Source organism: Delphinapterus leucas, chromosome 2 (genome assembly GCF_059928025.1).
Source record: "Delphinapterus leucas isolate spDelLeu-1000000601 "Yukka" chromosome 2, BTC_Dleu_Yukka2, whole genome shotgun sequence".
In the NCBI taxonomy this organism is placed as follows: Eukaryota; Metazoa; Chordata; class Mammalia; order Artiodactyla; family Monodontidae; genus Delphinapterus; species Delphinapterus leucas.
Genome location: NC_143130.1, coordinates 4,118,482 through 4,138,911, shown reverse-complemented (window position 1 = coordinate 4,138,911; position 20,430 = coordinate 4,118,482).

Sequence of the window (20,430 nt, the reverse complement as noted above, 5' to 3'; positions counted from 1 at the left end):
GCTCAATACTCTGTAATGACCTATATGGGAAGAGAATCTAAAAAAGAGTGGATACATGTATATGTATGACTGATTCTCTTTGAGTACAGCAGAAACAACACAACATTGTAAATCAACTATATTACAATTAAAATTTAAAAAAAAAAGAAGATGTGGTGTATATATACAGTGGAATATTACTCAGCCATAAAAGAAACAAAAAATGGAATCTCGCCATATGTTACAGGATGGATGGATCTAGAAGGTACTATGCTAAGTGAAATAAGTCAGACAGAGGAAGAGTAATACCGTATGATTGCATTGATGTGTGGAATCTAAAAAACAAAACAAACAAAATAAAAACAGACTCAGATACAGAGAACAAAACTGGTGGTTGCAAGAGGGGTGGGAGTCAGAGCTGGGAGAAATAGACGAAGGCGATTAAGAGGGGCAGACCTCCAGTTATAAAATAAATAAGCCAATAAGGTATAAAATACAGCATAAGGAGTATGGCCAATAATACTGTGATAACTTTGTATGGGGACAGATGGTTACTAGACTTACTGCGGTGACCATTTCACAATGGTCAAATCACTGTGCAATAATAAACGTCAGATCACTCTGTAATCCACCTGAAACTAACATAATATGTTATGTCGACTATACGTATGTATGTATGTCGACTATACATACATACTATATGTATGTATGTCAACTGTATTTCGATTAAAAATTATATCAAATCTCCAAGATGTACAATATAAATATCTTACAATTTTATGTGTCAGTTATACGTCAGTAAAGCTGAAATTTTAAAAGAATTCGAGGTTCTTTTTAATGATAATGCAAATAAATCATTAAAATAACATGCCTTATTTACTACTTAAAACGTTTGGCAGGCTCCATATGCGTATATATTATCTAATCAAATGCAAACGCAGCTAGACGTCAGGTATACTCCTTTCAGGGCTCACTATGTCAACAGCTTTTTTTTTTTTTCTTTTTCCTTTTTCTTTTTAATCTTCATTGGAGTATAACTGCTTTACAATGTTGGATTAGTTTCTGCTGTACAACAAAGTCGGGCTTCCCTGGTGACGCAGTGGCTAAGTATCCACCTGCCAATGCAGGGGACATGGGTTCGAGCCCTGGTCCTGGAAGAGCCTACATGCCGCAGAGCAACTAAGCCCGTGCGCCACAACTCCTGAGCCTGTGCTCTAGAGCCCGTGAGCCACAACTGCTGAGCCTGCGTGCTCCTGAGCCTGTGCTCTAGAGCTCGCGAGCCACAGCTGCTGAGCCTGCGTGCCACAACTACTGAAGCCTTCGTGCCTAGAGCCCGTGCTCCAGAACAAGAGAAGCCACCACAGTGAGAAACCCGCTTGCCACAGCTAGAGAAAGCCCACGCGCAGCAACAAAGACCCAACGCAGCCAAAAATAAATAAAATAATTTTTTAAAAGAGTGAATCAGCTATACATATACATATATCCCCATATCTCCTCCCTCTTGCGTCTCCCTCCCACCCTCCCTATCCCACCCCTCTAGGTGGTCACAAAGCACCGAGCTGATCTCCCTGTCCTATGCGGCTGCTTCCCACTAGCTATCTATTTTACATTTGGTAGTGTATATATGTCCATGCCACTCTCTTGCTTCGTCCCAGCCTCCCCTTACTCCCCTGTGTCCTCAAGTCCATTCTGTACTTGTGCGTCTTTATTCCTGCCCTGCCACTGGGTTCATCTGTACCATTTTTCTAGATTCCATGTATATGCATTAGCATGTGATATTTGTTTTTCTCTTTCTGACTTACAAGAGCTTTCATTTAAATACAAATTAGGTGAAAATTCAGTTAACCAAGCAAGTACTAGTTATTCTGACCAATTTTTCTTTTAACCTGACTCGATTGTGAATGTCCTAGAGATTATCGTTGGCAGTTCTGAGAGCGCCTGAAGTCTTTTTCAACCAACACAATAATGGTTTTAGAATTGCTAACAGTGGGCCAAGTGATTAACCTCTAGTTTGAGTGACTAGTTGAACGACCTCTGTCTGCACTGGAAGACTGAGGCTCAGGCGTGTCGAGTCACTTAACCACTTAGTTCGTGGCAGCAGAGTGGGAACTTACTCAGTTCTCCTGTCTCTGAGTCCAGCATACTCTCCACTGTCCTGAACGTACATCCAGGTTTCGCTGCACTGTGTACGGGATCGTAACTGTAACAGCAATACGAGAGCGCGTTCATGGTGGGGACGTTAAAGCTGAAACCAGCGTAGTTGACAGGCTGTAAGTTCTACCCTCATCCAAATACGAAGGCAAACGTGGTGTAGAAATCAGTGCGTAAGGTGCCTTCAACTATTGCTATTGCTGTAGAGAAAATCAAATAAGGTAAAGTGATGGAGAGTAGCTCCACCTCAGTCCTGGAGCTCAGGGCTTCTTCGAGGAGATGAGTTTTGAAGTGAGACCTGAATGGTGTGAAAAGGAGGTAGCCAGGCTCATGTCAACAGGGAAAGCTTTCCAAGCCGATGAAGAGCAAGTGCAGAGCCCTGACACAGGCACGTGCTTGGCGTGGTCCACAGATAGAAGGAAAGCCGGTGTGGTTGCAGCATGGCAGGGACAGGCCAGACCGAGGGCGATGAGGGCAGGGATGTGGCCAGGAGCCACTTCTCACCGGGCCCTGCACATGATGGTTTTATCAGTTGCAGCGAGAAGCTATTAGGAATTTTTTTTTTTTTTGGCCGTGCAGTGCAGCATGTGGGATCTTAGTTCCCCAAGCACCAGGGATCGAACCCCATGTCCCCTGCAGTGGAAGCGCAGAATCTTAACCACTGGACCGCCAGGGAAGGCCCCCATTAGGAGATTTTAAGCAGCAGAGTGAGAGAAGTGAATCCATGCTTTAAAAAAGACCACTGGCTGCTCTATGGGGATCGGACCAGCAGCCCTGCAGTAAGTTAGGGGCTCTCGCTAAGGAGATCATGAGAGAGATGGTGAAGCTTGGCCGCTAGAGCGGACGGGACTCGCTGATGAGGTTTTGGTCTGGATCACAGGAGTGGGTAGGGGTTCTGTTCACTGCAGTGTGCAAGACTGCCGTGTCGGGGGAAGAATCAGTAGTTCCTCTGGAAGCACGTAAGGTTTGAGAAGGCTGCTGGAGAGCCATGGGAAGGTATCTAGTTGGTATCACGTCCAAGAACCTAGAACTCAGAAGCTGGAGTATTTGGGACCACACCTCCCAGAAACTGAGAGAAGGAGATCCAGGAGTAGGAAATAATTATTCCTTCAACACAGGTGGGAAGTGGAAATTTCAGGAGGAAAACCCTTAACATAGCAAGATAAAGAAGGCCTGGGTTAAGAGGAGTGGGAAATGGGACCAGAAGGGATAGCTCAAAACAGTGGGGAAAAAACCAACAGGTCACGTAACCTTCCTAATCCCCCCAGGACACATCTCACAGTGAATAAGTCAATGACAGTTGTATTAAGGGGAAATGCTGAAACATTCAGCATAGGACCCTGATTTACATAGATGCGTTCAACTACTAGAGAAAATAATTTGCCATTTTTCCTTTTTTTCCTGAATTTAAAAAAAAATTTATACAATTTTTAAAGGTTACTTTCCATTCAGAGTTACTACAGAATATTGGCTATAGTCCCCGTGTTGCACAACAGATCCTTGAACCTGTCCTACACCCAATAGTTTGTCCCTCCCACTCCCACCCCTATATTGCCCCTCCCCCCCACTGGTAACCACTTGTTTGTTCTCTGTCTCTCAGTCTGCTGCTTTTTTGTTATATTTACTACTTCGTTGTAGTTTTTAGATTCCATATATAAGGGATATGATATGGTATTTGTCTTTCGCTGTCTAGCTTCTCTTGGCATGATACCCTCCAACTCCATCCGTGTTGCTGCAGCTGGCATTATTTCATTCTTTTTTATGTCTGAGTAATATTCCATTGTATGTATGTACCACATCTTCTTTATTCATTCATCTGTGGATGGACACTTAGGTTGCTTCCATGTCTTGACAATCATAAATAATGGTAGCGATTTTTCTTTTATCGTTATCCAAGGAAAGACGTTTAATGATACGGGAAGGGGGTTTCACTATGTTAAGTGCAGATTGTAAGTACCAAAAAATTACACACTATACCTTTCAGAGATCCATTGAGGGATAAAGAGGTCAAAGGGCCCCCCAAAACACCTTCTCCTCCTTCCATTATTCCTAGAATTGTTCGAAGTGGCAGCTTTGACTTAAAGTTACTGTGGCTTCTCATTAATAACAATACTCAAGTGTTTTCAAGTATATCTTATCTAGTCGTAGGGAAGTGGGAGGGGGGCTGCTGGAGAGAGTCCCTTTCAGTGCTTGTAGTCAGTTGGATGTAATATGTTCGAAATTAACATGTCTCAGAAAGGAAGTTGTTCAGCCAGTGTAAATTCTTAACTAGTGATTAAGCCCATGATATGGAAAAAAGACAGCTATTTTATCGAGGTGAAAAGAGGGGCCGAAAGCCAGCTGAGTTCTTCTCACTGCTAAATTTTTTATCAAATAAAAAGAGAAGGCCTTTATTTATTTGAGTGGCTCTGATTTAAATAAAGATTTTCCCCTCATCTGCACTTAGATGAATTGGGAGCAAAGTTGATAATGGGTTACTTAGAAGAATAAAATCTGAAGGAGGAAATTCAATAGTACAAGTACCTGGGTTAAATAGTATAGCTTTGGGACAAAGTTAGTTGCTCTTGCTTACCGTCTTCTCAGTCAGTAACCGATAGCTCTGTTGGAATTGGCCCATGAAGTAAAAAAAAAAAAATTTATTACTAACTCTACTCCAATAAAAAATTTTTTTAAAAATGTATTAGTAACTTCTTAGGTGGAAAGAAAACTCAGTTGTTGATGTGACTATTTTCATTTTGGTTTTCGTTTTTGGGGGGTTTTTTGTTTACTCTGACATTTGGAATTGTTTGCTGTTTTTAGTTCTTGAGAAAAACATGTGTTTGGCTGTTATTAACAAAAAACACATTGTGAGGCTTAGAGTATCCACACACACGCTAGAGATTTGTTTTGCTGTTACGATTCACTGTCTGGTTAATGCATGCCATAATTATCCATATTTGTACACATATCATGGCCTCTTGTAATCAAAGACAATGCTATTGCAGGCATAAGCTCTAAACTGGGGTGTGATCAAGGGAATTTTTTTTCATAGTCCTTGCCCGTTAGGTAAACAGTTTGGACTTTGAAGTTTGGAGTGGCCATTTGAAATATGTGACCTGAAAAACTCCGCATGGTTTTTTGACTCCTGGCAACAAAACATATTTATCCTTTGGCCACCTCCTCCTCATCCAGAAAGGTCTGCTGCTGTTTTTTGGGTTTTTGTTTTTGTTTTTGTTTTTTTGCGGTACGCAGGCCTCTCACTGTTGTGGCCTCTCCCGTTGCGGAGCACAGGCTCCGGACGCGCAGGCTCAGCGGCCACGGCTCACGGGCCCAGCCGCTCCGCGGCATGTGGGATCTTCCCAGACCGGGGCACGAATCCGTGTCCCCTGCATCGGCAGGCGGACTCTCAACCACTGCGCCACCAGGGAAGCCCTCTGCTGCTGTTTTAAACTTGAAAACAACACATGGGAAAGTTGTCCCTGAATGAGGATTTGGTACCGCTGAAGCTGCGCCCCCTGCCTTTTCTGTTTACATAGACAGACAATAACAATTTGGAATACAAATGCAGCAATAAAAAGAACCTTTCTCCTGGAGGATTAGTGAGCATATGCCTCTTTAGTTATAAAAATAGCACTTGAGGAGCTCTCAGGTTGTAATGTCATTTTCATGAAGCTTTTTCACGGTTTAGCAAAGGCTTGGAGGTCAAGCTCGGGGCGCGGTGGAAGGGGATTGGAAGCAAGTTTAAGACAAAGTGTTAGGGGTGTGGGTGCCTGTAGGGACTGCAGAAAGCTCGGGTCCTTCCATCTGAAATCTGACGCCGAGCAACTCCAGGGAGAATCGTAGGATAACCGGGCACTAGGCTGAGCGCGCAGGGGCTGCTTCTGAGTTGATGCAAAGTCACAGTGGTCTGCTTCTCCTGTCCCTCCCCTTTGCCTCTCCAGCCCCCTCGCCCGCATTCAGACAACCTGATTGGAATCTCACATCGTGTCATCTTGGGTTATAATTTAAAGTTCTTCACATCCACGGCGTTGACGCAAAGGGCACCTTCAAGTTACTCAAATTCCTCACTGTTGCCGTGTTGAGCCGGATAATTCTTTGTTGTGGAAGTGAGCCGGGCATCGTAGCATCCTTGGCTTCTACCCACCAGATGCCAGTAAGCTCCCCACCCCTCCCCATGTGGCAATCAAAAATGTCCCTAGTCATTGCTAAATGTCCCTGGGGGATGAAATCACTCCCAGTTGAGAACCATTGAGTTATAGCAAGGAAAACTAATATTTATCTGGCATCTCTGATGTGCCAGATATAGACTAGATATTTTATGTAATCCAGGTCATTATCGTTTGAAGCCTTTATCTCCTTTTTATAGATTGGAAACCTGAGGGATGGCGAGGATACTGGTGGTGGTGTTTTTCAGTTTTATTTTTTGGGTCCTTCTTTATTTTCCAGTACCCAACAATGAAAATGGATTATAACCAGAGAAATTACTCACAGTTACTCCCGTTAATTTATACCTCAATTATCCCCATACCTGTTTTTCTTTCTCAGTAGTCTGTTTGTCATTGATGTCTACCCTGCTTCCTTAATCTCTTTTTCGGCTTTTCTCTTCATCCTCTTTCCAGAGATCACAAGAAAATATCCCTCTATCCCATTTTGAAAGCAAGAAAAAAGTCCTATTTAATGTGTGAAAAGAATGCTATACCTGTAACAAGAAAATACTGTTGTTTTGTATTACAAAGTTTATAGATGCTTGGAAAGGCATTGAAATCCCTGTATGGTCCATTCATAATCTCCATCCTCATCCTTCTCTTATTCAAACCCCAGGTGTTTTTTGCTTGCCTGACATCAATGTTGGTTAGATATTGTAGTGGCGTTTTAGTGGCATTATATATTAATGTGGGGCAAGGCTTGGAGAGCTAGCCATCATATATGCCATTGTCACAAAAGAAACTATGTTTCAAATTGAAAACTGGTGTCCCAGTATAATTTTCCCAAAATTTTAGACCATTTCTCTCAAACAGAGAATGAATATGAGCTAAAGTTTGTTTTTTTCTTAATTCATTGAGGGAACCAGCAGGATGGTAAAGCCCATTTAAAAGACTATGGGAGAGACATAAGTATTTATAGCTATTCTAAGAAAGAATACTGGGCTAAGATTGTTAAATTAGATACACAACTGGTTGATGCTCTGCAGGGCAATAAAATAATAATTTGGGTGGTTATCTTTTATACAGAAACCATTAGCATTAGATCCACGTCTGCTGGACAAATTCATTTGCGTTTCTATCAGTTTTCTACAAGTTAATATCTACTCTCACTAATCCATAGTAATTACTGAGCTAAACAAACGTTTCTAATTTCCCTCAAAAGTTAGACAATCCTTGGTTGCCTGTTAAATGCTTAAGAAAACTTTTTTTGACGTTGGAAAAGTAATATAAGCCTATTTATCGTAGAAAGTTTTAAAAACACTAAGTTTTTAAAAAGAGAAAATAACCATGCTCAAAACCACTACCCAGATGCAACCACTATAAATAGAATTCATATGTTTTCTTACAACTGTTTTTCTAAATATTTTTTAAACATTTTTTAAAATTTCTTTAATGTTGTATCTATTTTATTTATTCATTTTTGGCTGTGTTGGGTCTTCGTTGCTGCGTGCGGGCTTTCTCTAGTTGTGGTGAGCAGGGGCTACTCTTCATTGTGGTGCGTGGGCTTCTCATTGCGGTGGCTTCTCTTGTTGCAGAACAGGGGCTCTAGGCACGTGGGCTCATTAGTTGTGGCTCGCGGGCTCTAGAGCGCAGGCTCAGTAGTTGTGGCTCACGGGCTTAGTTACTCTGCGGCATGTGGGATCTTCCTGGACCAGGGCTCAAACCCGTGTCCCCTGCATTGGCAAGTGGATTCTTAGCCACTGCGCCACCAGGGAAGCCCCTCTAAATATTTTTAACAGTAGAGTGATTATTGTGAAAAAAAATTGGCAGGCTACTTTTTTTTCTTTTCCTTACTCTCAAAGATCATATCCTATATCTATGATTTTAATATCTCCATAATGATTTGGCACTTTTTGTATCATGATTCTTTTCACTGTTTTTCCTCATTCATTTCTTTATTATGAACTTTTTCAGAATACAAAAGAGCGTAGACAGCAATATAATGACCAATGGTATAGATACAACCTAGTTTAAGAAATAAAATATCACTCATAGAGTTGCCCCCTCCCCCAATTAAATACCTTCCAAATGTACTCCTATCCAGGTGGAACCACTGCTCTGGGTTTGGTACTTGTTTTCATATTTATCTTTATACTTGTAGCTCCTACGTAAAGTATATGGTATTTTTGCATATTTTCAAACTTTGTACAAATTATATCACAGGTTCTTAAGGTATTAAGGTTCTGCAGCTTGCTTTTTTCTATCCACCTTACGTTTGTGGAGAGTTATCTATCCCTGTAGTCACTTAGAATTCATTCACTTTTAGTGCTGGATACCGTCTACAACTGTGTTTATCCACTTTCCTGTTGATACACATTGAGGTTGGTTTCCATTTTTTACTATAACCCCCGTGTTGCTAGGGACACTGTACCTACGTCTCCCTGTGTGCTTGTGTGAGAGTTTCTCTGGGTACATAATTGAGGAGTGGGATACCCACCAATGGGAACTCACATCTGCCCTCTACAACATTCTGCTAAGTCTTTTACCTGACTGTACCAATTTATACTCCCACCAACAGTGCACAGAAGTCTGGTAGCCCTCCGTCAGGAGTTGGCAGACCTTCTCTGTGAGGACCGAATAGGAAAGCTTTAAGCCTTGGTGAGCTACATACATGCTCTCTGTCACAACTGCTCAACCCTGCTGTTGGACACAAAATCAGCCATGGACAATTCCTAAGTGAATGAGCCTGACAATGTCCTAGTAAACCTTTATTTAAGGACACTGCAATTTGAACTTCATATCATTTTCATGTGGCCCAAAATACAATTCTTTTGATTTTTTTCCCAACCATTTAAAAATACGAAATACAGTCTTAGCTTGTGGGTTATGCAAAACAGATGGCTGGATAGATTCGGCGCCCGGTCATAATTTGCCAACCCCTGCTTGATATCCTCTCCAAGATCTGGAATTCTCAGATACCTTCAATGTTTCCACTCTCCTGGGTAGGAAATGGTAAATTGTGAATTTAGTTTGTACTCCTGATTAGTTGTGAAGTCAAGCATTTTATCATGTTTATTGGCCACTAGGATTTTCTCTTCAATGATTTATCTCTTTGTGGGGTTTTCTTTCCCCATGTATATATATTTTAGATTGTGGGTCTTTTATTTATTGACTTATAGGAGTTCTTTCTACTCTCTGGCTAGGAATCCTTTGTTGTATGGTTTACAAATGTTCTCAGAGTATTGTGGTTCATTTCACTTTTGAAAGGTATCTTTTGATGAAAAGTTTTCAAATTAAAACTAAATGTATCAAAAAAAAGAAGACTAAAGCACATGAAGAAACTAGAGGACATTTAAACATGTTACCAAACTGTGGGATGCTGCCTTTAAGGGTGGGTAGTAAATGGGAATCTTAAGACTGAAGTGACTGAGAGCCAGAAAGGGTTTTAACATCTTGTCTGGAGGGCTTCACTGTGACCAGGGACTGCTAATAGTAAGATAAGTGTAGTACTACAGCCGCAGGCGTACCTAGTTTTATCCCCCTTCGCTTTATTATGCTGCACAGCTGTTGCATTGAGCAACTCTGTCAGCACCAGTTTTCTATCAGCATTTGCTCATTTCATATCTCTGTGTCACATTTTGGTAATTCTTGCAATATTTCAGACATTTTCATTATTATTATATTTGTTATGGTGATCCGCGATCTTCAATGTTACCATTGTAATTGTTTTGGAGTTTTTTTGCAATGAAAACTTTTTTAATTAAAAAAAACACCTAAATGTATCCAAGTGATACTTACTCCACTGTGAAAAAAAATTTATTCTTTTCACACACCTTGAGTACGTGAAAGGTAACCACAAAAGGAAGATACCACTCTCTTGGGTGGGAAAAGAGGAAATATTTCTTCATTGGGTGGAAGTAGAATGTTCCTCACTTTTATTCCAGACTCTTTTTCAGTTCCACTCATTTCCTTGAAGGCTAACAGTTTTGCAACCTGTCGTTCTCTAGGGAAGGCAGTGTCTTTTAAGTGCTGTCTTGAACAGAGCTGCCCAAAGGCATGCATCTGATATTCCTGAAACGTTACTTGGCTTTCACAAGTTTGCAGGCTTCTCAATTGCAAGCCAGCTGACGTCATTCAGAGGAGAAAAAGCCCCTCCCACTTGCACTGGTTACTTGACTTCGATGGGCTCCTCTGCCTGGCTAAGTGGTTCTGGACCAGAGAGCACTGTTGTAGTCTGAAGAACTTTCAAAAGTCACCCTGTCCAAGACTGCACACCCCCCAAGACAGCGAGGAAAAAGGAAAGCGGTGGAAATGCTGGTCAGCAAAACAAGACTTGGCTGCCTGGAGCTTTGTTACTGAGTTCTTGCTCCTGTGAAGGCCTCTGGAGAGCTGGGCTCATTTGGAACTGGGCTGCTATGTTTGACAGACGCCTCATGTCTCCTCAAACTAAGTGCCTTCTTCCCAGGGTAAGCTTGTGGGCAGGGAGTCAGGCCAGATGCACGGTGTGGTGGAAAGAAAGCAGGGATGTACTGCCTTGTGAAGGGACTCAAGAGCAAATCACGTCGGTGGCTTCACTTTTTCAAAGCTTTTCTTAGCTTGCCAGAGATGCTGTCGTTCACGGTGTGAATACATAAATGTCCAGGGAGCTGAAGCAAGTAAAACTGGAGCTTTGGTTTTAAAGTGTGTCTTACTGAGATCGACTTAGTAGCTGGGAAGAGAAAGAGGGAGGCGGGGAAACTTGGTGGAAATTGAAAATGCTTTTTCCAGCTGTCGGCTGTCACTTGTCGCTTCGTGGACAGCCCAGCCACTGAGTTTTTTTGGTTTCTGAGGTTTTTCTGTGTAACTCAGAATGATGTGACTTCCCGTGGTGCTGTAAATTAAGATTTGATTGCTATTTGTCACAGTAAAAGTTTTTTTTAATGTAATGAAGTACAGAAATGAGAGACTACTGTTTAAAATACTTAAGCAGAGAGCTTTACCTCACAAAGACTGGATGTTTGCGTCTTTGGACTTGGTTTAGAACTTTTAAAGAAAAGATCCTATCATTATTGGTACCCTTCCAGGGAAGGCTCTGGGGGAAAAAAAAAAAATTCTAGAAACCAAATGTAAATCGTAGCCTATAAAACTCATACAGTTACAGATATCTGTGCTATTTGGACACAGAAGTATCATTGTAGAATCAATAAAGTACAGCTTTTCTAAAAATTCTTTCCAGGTTACCTCTTTTGTTTCCAGTTGTACCAACCTGCACTAAATTTAGTTTAACAGAGAAAAAAATGCTTGCAGAGAAAAATATCTGTACTTTGGTAATCATTTGTTTTGGGTTAGATCATATAAAAGTATAGCACAGTCAGTAAATGGTGAGATGCTTTGCTTAATCTGTTGGATTTCAGTGATCTTTTATTTTATTTCGTGTGTTTTTGTTTTTGTTTTTTTTGGCTGTGTTGGGTCTTCATTGCTGCGCACGGGCTTTCTCTAGTTGTGGCGAGCGGGGGCTGCTCTTCATTGCGGTGCGCGGGCTTCTCGTTGCAGTGGCTTCTCTTGTTGTGGAGCACGGGCTCTAGGCGCACGAGCTTCAGTAGTTGTGGCACATGGGCTCAGTAGTTGTGGCTCTCGGGCTCTAGAGCGCAGGCTCAGTAGTTGTGGCGCACGGGCTTAGTTGCTCCGCGGCACGTGGGATCTTCCCCAACCAGGTATCGAACCCGTATCCCCTGCATTGGCAGGCGGATTCTTAACCACCGTGCCACCAGGGAAGCCCTTGTTTCATTTTTTAAATGTACTTTATTGGAGTACAGTTGATTTACAATGTTGTGTTAATTTCTGCTGCACAGCAAAGTCACTTATACATAAATATATACGTTCTTTTTCGTATTCTTCTCCAGTAGTACAGGATATTGAATATAGTTCCCTGTGCTAGTATAGTAGGACCTTGTTGTTTATCTCATATATATATAAAATTTTTAATTTTCCAGAGACACAGTTTTCCTTGCTTGTGTTGGCCCCCATTAGACTTTGTACACCTCAGTTATATTTCTTTAGGCTCTGACAAGGCTGGCAACGTATACACTAATTATAAAGGATTTCAGGATGTTAGATACTTCACAAGTTTCTGAGCTTTTCAAGTGCCACTCAAGTTTAATTCAGAAATTGTTCAGTACCTCTTTGCTTTGAAGGACATCTGGAATCGTCTTCCGTAAACTTGCCCACTTTCTAAGAATATTATCAGACACTACATAGCTGCTACAGTCGTTTCTTCCGAGGATTTCTATTATGAATTCGAAAAATGTTTAATCCATAACCCAGACTGCCAAGTATTCAAACTGCCAAATATATTCCACCCATCATTTTGAATATTTTCAGCCATGAAACTGGGCACAAAAAATGTCACAGTTTTTAAAATTGGAATGTCAGTCTCTATGATTCTAGAATAGCTACCTGAATAATTTATCCTTTAGTTAATTTCAGTTCAGTCTTGAAGTATTATGGAGAATCTGCCCAAGAACACTTACCCTTTTAAGCTACCTCCTCTTTCCCAAATCTAGATTTTGATTTCCTAAGGCCTAGTCACTCCTCATTTTAACTAACACTCGTGTTTGAATAGGGCTGATAAATACATGGATTTTTGTTTTAATGGTTAAGGTGTAAAATAAGTCTGTATAAAGACTTTATTCTAGGGGATTAAGAGGTGTTAAGTACCAGTTATAAAAAAATAAGTCACAGGGATATAATATATAGCACAGGGAATAGAGTCAATATTTTATAATAATGTTGTATGGTATATAGCCTATAAAAATATTGAATCTCTATGTTGTACACCTGAAACTAATATAGTATATTAAGTCAACTGTACTTGAATAAGTAAAGACTTTATTCTGTCCCCGTGTAACGCTTTCATTTAGTCATTCGCAAAGTTCCCCAATGACAGAGACTTTTCTTTCAATTCGGACAATAATATAAATGAGAGAGAATTTTTTTAAATACACATATGTATATTTATGTGTGTATGTATATGTATTATAGAATAATTTTTTAGGATGCTGAATAAATTTGGTGGTCTTTTTTTGTTCTAATCATGTATGGTTTCAGTTTTTCTATCACTTGTACTTTCTGAAGTCACTACAAACCCCAAATGCATAAAAAGCACATTTAGAAATTATACATTTAATTCTCATCTTGCATTAAAATAAAATGAATAAACCAGTGCAGTTTGGTAGAGGTAATTACTTTTTCATTGCCAAGGGCAAAAAAAAATATGACACTGTGAATTGGGAGACTGGGATTGACATATATTCACTACTATGTATAAAATAGATAACTAATAAGAACCTGCTGTATAAAAATAAATAAAATAAAATTCAAATTAAAAAATATGACTCCAACTAGTATTAAGTATACTTGTTATCTTTTTATGTACGCTGGTATTATTGCATTGTAAGTTTCTTCAGCATAATATCCTTTATGACTAAAATGTGTGCCATTATTTTTAGACCAAGGTGGCCACTCCCTCTATCTCCTTTCCTTCCTCCAAACAAAAATGACCTCTCAGATTTGTGCAGGTTTTTCCATTTATTTAGTTCTGTTACCCATGATTTCAGCTTTTTCTGACTGTGATTAAGAGCAAGTGTTTGGACTCTGCTCAATACTCTGTAATAACCTACACGGGAAAAGAATTTGAAAAAGAATAGATACATGTGTATGTATAACTGAATCACTTTGCTGTACCCCTGAAACTAACACAACATTGTTAATCAACTCTACTCCAATATAAAATAAAAATTAAAAAAATAAATAAATAAAAAGTATTAAAATGAAAAAAAAAAGCAAATGCTGAGATACAGTGAGACCTGACTTTGAGTGCTACACCGTCCCCTTAACAACGCTCTGATTTGGCAAGTGTTATCTTCTCTGAGCCTCAACTTCATTATCTGTAAAATTAGGAAAATTGATATCTATGTTTCTAGATATTTGTGAGAATTTTTTAAAAATCCCAGTGCATATAGACTGCTTAGCATAATACCTACAGTTACTAAGGGAATGCACCTACCCACCTACGCTTTCTGCAGTGGCTAATAATAAAAGAACTTAGCTCTGAGATCCCAAACTATGATATCTAGGAGAGGCAGCAAGGGAAAGTTGTGAGTTGTTTCTCGTTTGCATATTAGAAGAAAGAAAGATTAAAGTAAATAACAACCCTGTGAAGTGGGACTCCTAACTGGATATCTGTGGATCCAGTATCAGAGGGCTGGGAGGGCAGAAGGCAAGTATAAACCCTCCGAAACTATATGCACATATTTGAGTCTATGTAGAGTCTTCTGGCATCAGGATATTCTCCAAGTGGCCCTCAACTCCCAAATGGTCAAGAACCAGAGCTCTTGAATGGGAATAAGCCCTAGAGAACAAAAAATATGATGGAGGTGAAATATTCTAAGAAGTCTAATAATTTTCAAACTCTTTATTTCTCTTTACCTTTATATTGTTAATCAGTTTAGGGGGAAAAAAGGAAGCTGACGTGAGTCTGTGTATTCCCATGTATTGTAAGACACACAGTGGTCTAAAGCTACAGATTTCTGCACCATTTTTCAGGTCTCATCTGTACGTAAATGGACGTATAATGTTAGAAAGGCTTGGGGGCTAGTATATGTAAGGGTTCTTTAAAGGGTGAACATGGGAATGTGTGGTTTATCACCTGGAAATGCCAGAATGTTTGCCCACATAAAACAATCAATTTGTGGAAATAAAAATTTTCTGAAATACCGAAGAGATTTAGCCAAGTTATTTTTATTGCCAAGATTGAAAACTCTTGAAAGAGAGCTTTCCATGTCAAAGTAATTAATTAAAAGTTATTTGTATTAAAAATACAAGAAATTTTAAAGGAAATGTGCGTAGGAACACTCCAGAATCTCACTGCTTTGGGTCAGATATTTTTTCTTCTAGCGAATCACATCCCATTCCTTTTCCACAAGCATACATACTTTTATAGTTGTAACTACAGTGCACAGACTGTTTAGGATTCTGCCCTTTTCCTTCAGCTGTATTTTGAAATCACTTTTTAATCAGAACAATTCAGCATGGTGTGGATTTACCATAGCTCTTCCAAAGAGAGTGGACATTTATTGTTAGACTTCTAGTTAACTCCATATTTTTTATAGATAAATAAATCTGTCATAACAATTTTGAGCATGTGGTTTTTAACAAATAACTTCTTTGAGATAAGTTCTCGGATGTGGAATTATTTGCGCAAGTGAGTGGGATTGAATGTTCTTATATTATGCCTTTCCATCATTCTTTTCAAAATGTTTATATCAGTCGACAGTAAGAACATAGTGTTATTATTACGGTAATTTTGTCACAATACACCCCACATTAGGTGTTAAAAATTGCCTTCAAATGTAAATAACTACACAGCATCACTTTAATTTCTGTTTAGTAGATTAACTAGTAAAGGTGTATATTTATCAGAAATTTGTATATTCTTTGTATCTCTGTGTAAATTATTTTATTAGATTTCCTGTGTTTCGATTACAGTATTGAAAAGTGTGTCTTGTCTCACCTTGAGGGTCATAGATTTTGCATTAAGGACAGCAGGATTGTCAAGTTGTTGTTGAATCTGTTGACCTAAGGAGAAACGCACAACAGGAGAGCTGTGAGTTGAAGTTTTATTTGGGGACCGTACTGAGGACTGTAGCCTGGGAGAACGCCTCAAAAGACAGCTTCAAAGAGGTGCGGAAGAAGCCAGTTTCTATGTGAGTTTTGGCTCAGGGATACATACATTTAAGCATACATCTTGGTAAAAGATTACTGCTAGTCACAAAGAACAGGTATTTCCAGTTAATGACTTTAGTGCTTCACCTATGTACGGGAAGATGCAAGAATCTGTGTTCATTAAAATTATCCCTGAAAGATACATCTAACTGTCCAAGGGGCCTGTTTTTCCAGAGTGCATGTTGCCTCACCCTGTTTTTCGTCCTGAATTCTTCTCAGGGTGCGGCATGGTCAGTCGGCGGCTGCAGTGGAAATGACGTAGTCCTCCTAGAACTTGGGTGGTGGGCAACGCTCTTTGTTTTCTTTGTTTACACATCAGGGCTGTCGCAGCTCAGAAGGGACCCTGCCCCCTGATAGCTTCCTGTGGGGCTTCCCCTTCCAGTGGTCATTCAGGGCCTCTCTCTTCCCCTCCCCTAGGGTTAGAGAACTGGAATTTTCTATACTCTTTCTTGGTAAGGGAAGTGTCATTTTTTTTTTTTTTTTGCTGTACGCGGGCCTCTCACTGTTGTGGCCTCTCCCGTTGCGGAGCACAGGCTCCGGACGCGCAGGCTCAGCGGCCATGGCTCATGGGCCCAGCCGCTCCGCGGCATGTGGGATCTTCCCGGACCGGGGCACGAACCCGCGTCCCCTGCATCGGCAGGTGGACTCTCAACCACTGCACCACCAGGGAAGCCCGGACGTGTCACTTTGACCTTAATGTAATCTGATGTCCTTTGTGAACCTTACAAACGGTACTTACATGCCTTTATTTCTTTTATTTTTTATTGATATATAGCTGATTTACAATGTTGTGTTAATTTCTGCCTTACAGCAAAGTGACTCAGTTATACATATATATACCTTCTTTTTTTAATGTTCTTTTCCATTATGCTTTATCATAAGATTTTGAATATAGTTCCCTGTGCTATACAGTAGGATCTTGCTGTTTATCCATTCTATACATAAAAGCTTACGTCAACTAACCACAAACTCCCACTCCATTCCTCTACCCACCCACTCTGCTGCTTGGCAACCACAAGTCTGTTCTCTATGCCTGTGAGTCTGTTTCTGTTTTGTAGATAATTTCATTTGTGTCATATTTTAGATTCCACATATAAGTGATATCATATGGCATTTGTCTTTCTCTGTCTGACTTACTTCACTTAGTGTGATAATCTCTGGGTCCATCCATGTTGCTGCAAATGGCATTACTTCATTCTTTTCCGTGGCTGAGTAATACTCCATTGTACGTATGTACCACATCTTCTTTAGCCATTCATCTGTTGATGGACATTTAGATTGTTTCCACGTCTTGGCTATTGTGAATAGTGCTGCTATGAACATAGGGGTGCATGTATATTTTTGAATTAGAGTTTAGAGTATGCCCAGGGGTGGGATTGCTGGATCATATGGTAGCTCTACTTTTAGTTTTCTGAGGAACCTCCATACTGTTTTCCACAGTGGCTGCACCAACTTACATTCCCACCAATAGTGTAGGAGGGTTCCCTTTTATCCGCACCCTCTCCAGCATTTGTTATTTAGTTACGTGCCTTTAAGTCTTGGTCCAATTATATAGCAGTTTTGTTACCTGTTAGTGGCATTTTAGGCGTCAGAAAAGAGAAAAATCTGACCCCTGCAGTCATATCTAAGATCCTTATCATGCAGCTAGCATGTAAAATAGATCTGCCACAGTCCAGAAGGTTCCCCACCCTCTGATACCAGTGGCCCCTTTACAAAGTCGGTGTTGTACCATGCTGGGTCTCCTAGTCTTCTTAGTTACTCTAGGCTTTTGCTTTATCACCTGGAAAATGAAAGTAATCATTCTTATCTCTCCATCACTCTTTATGGGAGCCTCTGAAGGCCCATGGGGGGTGATGCTAAATTCTCAAAGCATCTCAGAACAGCTGTTTGTAGTTTTGTCTTTCCTTTGAAGCCCTAGTCACCGTTTGAAGAATGTACTTTCAATATCAGTATGTATTCAGTCAAGTATTTTAACCTCAGGTCTTTTTCTTTTTCTTTACATTTTTCTTTTCTTTTTTTTCTTTTTGGGCCTCTCCTGTCTTGGTACCAACACAGTTGTTTCTGCAGCCTGAAACCTGATGAGCCCAAGATCCTTCCTGTTGGGTCCAGGTTTATGACCATTTTCATAACTTAGTTTCATAAGGTTTAATGCTCACTAAAAACATGTACATGCTTGGAACTTTCCAAGGCCAAGTTCCACATGAGCGGGTTCTGTGCATCCTTCATAGCTCTGCTTCCAAGGCTTTTACAATGGGCTTTCACAGCAGGCTGTGAATACTTAATGCTAATTTGATGTTTGGGTATATTTTTTTTAAGTTTCCATATGCACTCATATATAGCAGTATGAAAAAGAAGTGACTTAATGATATTGAACAAAAATCTCAATCACCTACACATGATATGTGTTGAGTACTACCCGGAGATTAAATGTGGTCTCTATTGTTGGGGAAATTATTACTTATTCAGATAACATAAGATAAAAAGTATGTATGCCTCTGTGCAAATACTGAGGAAAAGAAACATAAATCTCTAGATTATGGTCAGCACACATGTTTAGAGAATTCTCAGGGTAAAGGAGTGGTCGAAAATTCAGAAGTTATGGAATTCAGTTCAGTTTAACAACCATGAAAGAGTAGGTTTGTCAAACTGTCTCTTTAATATGATTTAGTTAAACTATGTAGAGCTAGAATACGGAGGTCCAAGATGATTACGTGGCTGAATTAGAGCTCAGTAGAAGTTTCTGTTTTAAACAGATCTCCCACCTGCTCCCTCTGCTTTGCATTTCATAGGAAGGGTAGGCATTCACAGGCCATCATAGAAATAAATAAATAATTTTTGAAAAAAGAGGCCCCAAAAGGACAGCTGTCATGGAGCTCCACGTTAATAAGAGATAATAAGAGGTCATTTGTGTGAATGATAAAGGTTCCCCATTCCTGATGCGGTATCTGCTCTTGCTTTGAGAAAATATGTATTTGTTTAATTTCTGTAGCCGAGTGAGAGTACTTGCCTTCTCTGGGACTGTTTTTCATTCTAGCAGCATCCACTTAGCACTCATAACGCCATTAAAGTCGAAGACATTATGCTATGGAAAATCAACCAGTCACAAGAGGGCGGATACTATGTGATTTCGTTTATACAAGGTACCTGGAATAGTCAGACTGATAGAGACAGAGAGTATAACAGTAGTTGCCAGGAGCTGTGGGGAGTGGGAAATGGGGAGTGAGTGTTTAAGGGGGACGGAGTTTCCGATGATGCAGAAGTTCTGCAGATGGCTGGTGGTGACGGTTGCCTAACTGCGTGAATGGACTTAACGCCACTGAACTGTACACCGAAAACCAGCTCAGATGGCACACGGCATGTTGTGTCTATTTTACTGCAGCTTTTAAAATCAATTAAAGTCTTTAGTGCGTATGAGGCCAGGTGCTTTCTACGTATTATCTTATTTAATCCTCGTAGCAACCTAGTGAAGGAGACACGTTATTATCTGTAATTTATAGATGAAGAATCTGGTCTGAGCACGGCCAGGAGCGTCACAAGTCTAGGTCCACCCAGGGGACGGTGGTGGAAGCTGGGATAGCAGCCCAGTGGTCAGCCTGCCATGTACACACACACTTGTCTGTGCACAGCTTCCTTTTTTTTTTCCCCTGTGATAATTGGGCTCTAAGTGTTCAGATTGACACCACTACTGTTGCCTTTCTTTAGGAAGAGGGACCAGGGTTCTCGGGGCTCCTCCTTGACATTTGTGCCCTGAGTGTCCTGTGTCCAGGTGATGCCATTCCCCCCAACACTCCAGAATTCAGCCAGGCCCGACCAGCCTTTCCAGCAACAAACCCCAAAGCCAGCTGTGTCCTGGCTTCTTAGGCAGAATCCATGAAAATCACCCAATCGGCTTGCTCCCGAGATCGTTCTCAAAATGAACTTGTGCTGTGAAAATCACTTAACCCTCTCTAAACAAGCCACTTCTAATAAAATGGTGTTTTTTATCTTCTAGAAAGGCCCATTAGAAATTATTTTTTTTAAGAAGAGCTTTTTCCCCCCCTTATCATATGTCCCAGCTACGTTTCAGAAAAAGAAAAAAACAGAGCATAAACTCATTTCCAAAAGGGAATATATGTGAAAGCCAAGTAAGGATATTTTCATAAAGAATGCATATGTACCATTTCTTTCCCTTTTCCATTTTTCATTGCTGAAATCTGTGTTTCTAAGCAGATTTCACCTGAGGGGTTTTTTGGTTCAGTTTTGTTTTGATTTTGTTTCGATTCGTTTGTTTTGCAAGTGCTGGCTTTGGACCAGGTATGTTCTATATCCCATCACCCTGTTGGATTACAGATTAGAAGACCATTCAGTGATACAATTAGTTTTATAAAACAAGGAATAAGGTGCTATGGGGAATTGGACTGAGTCAGAGATTTTG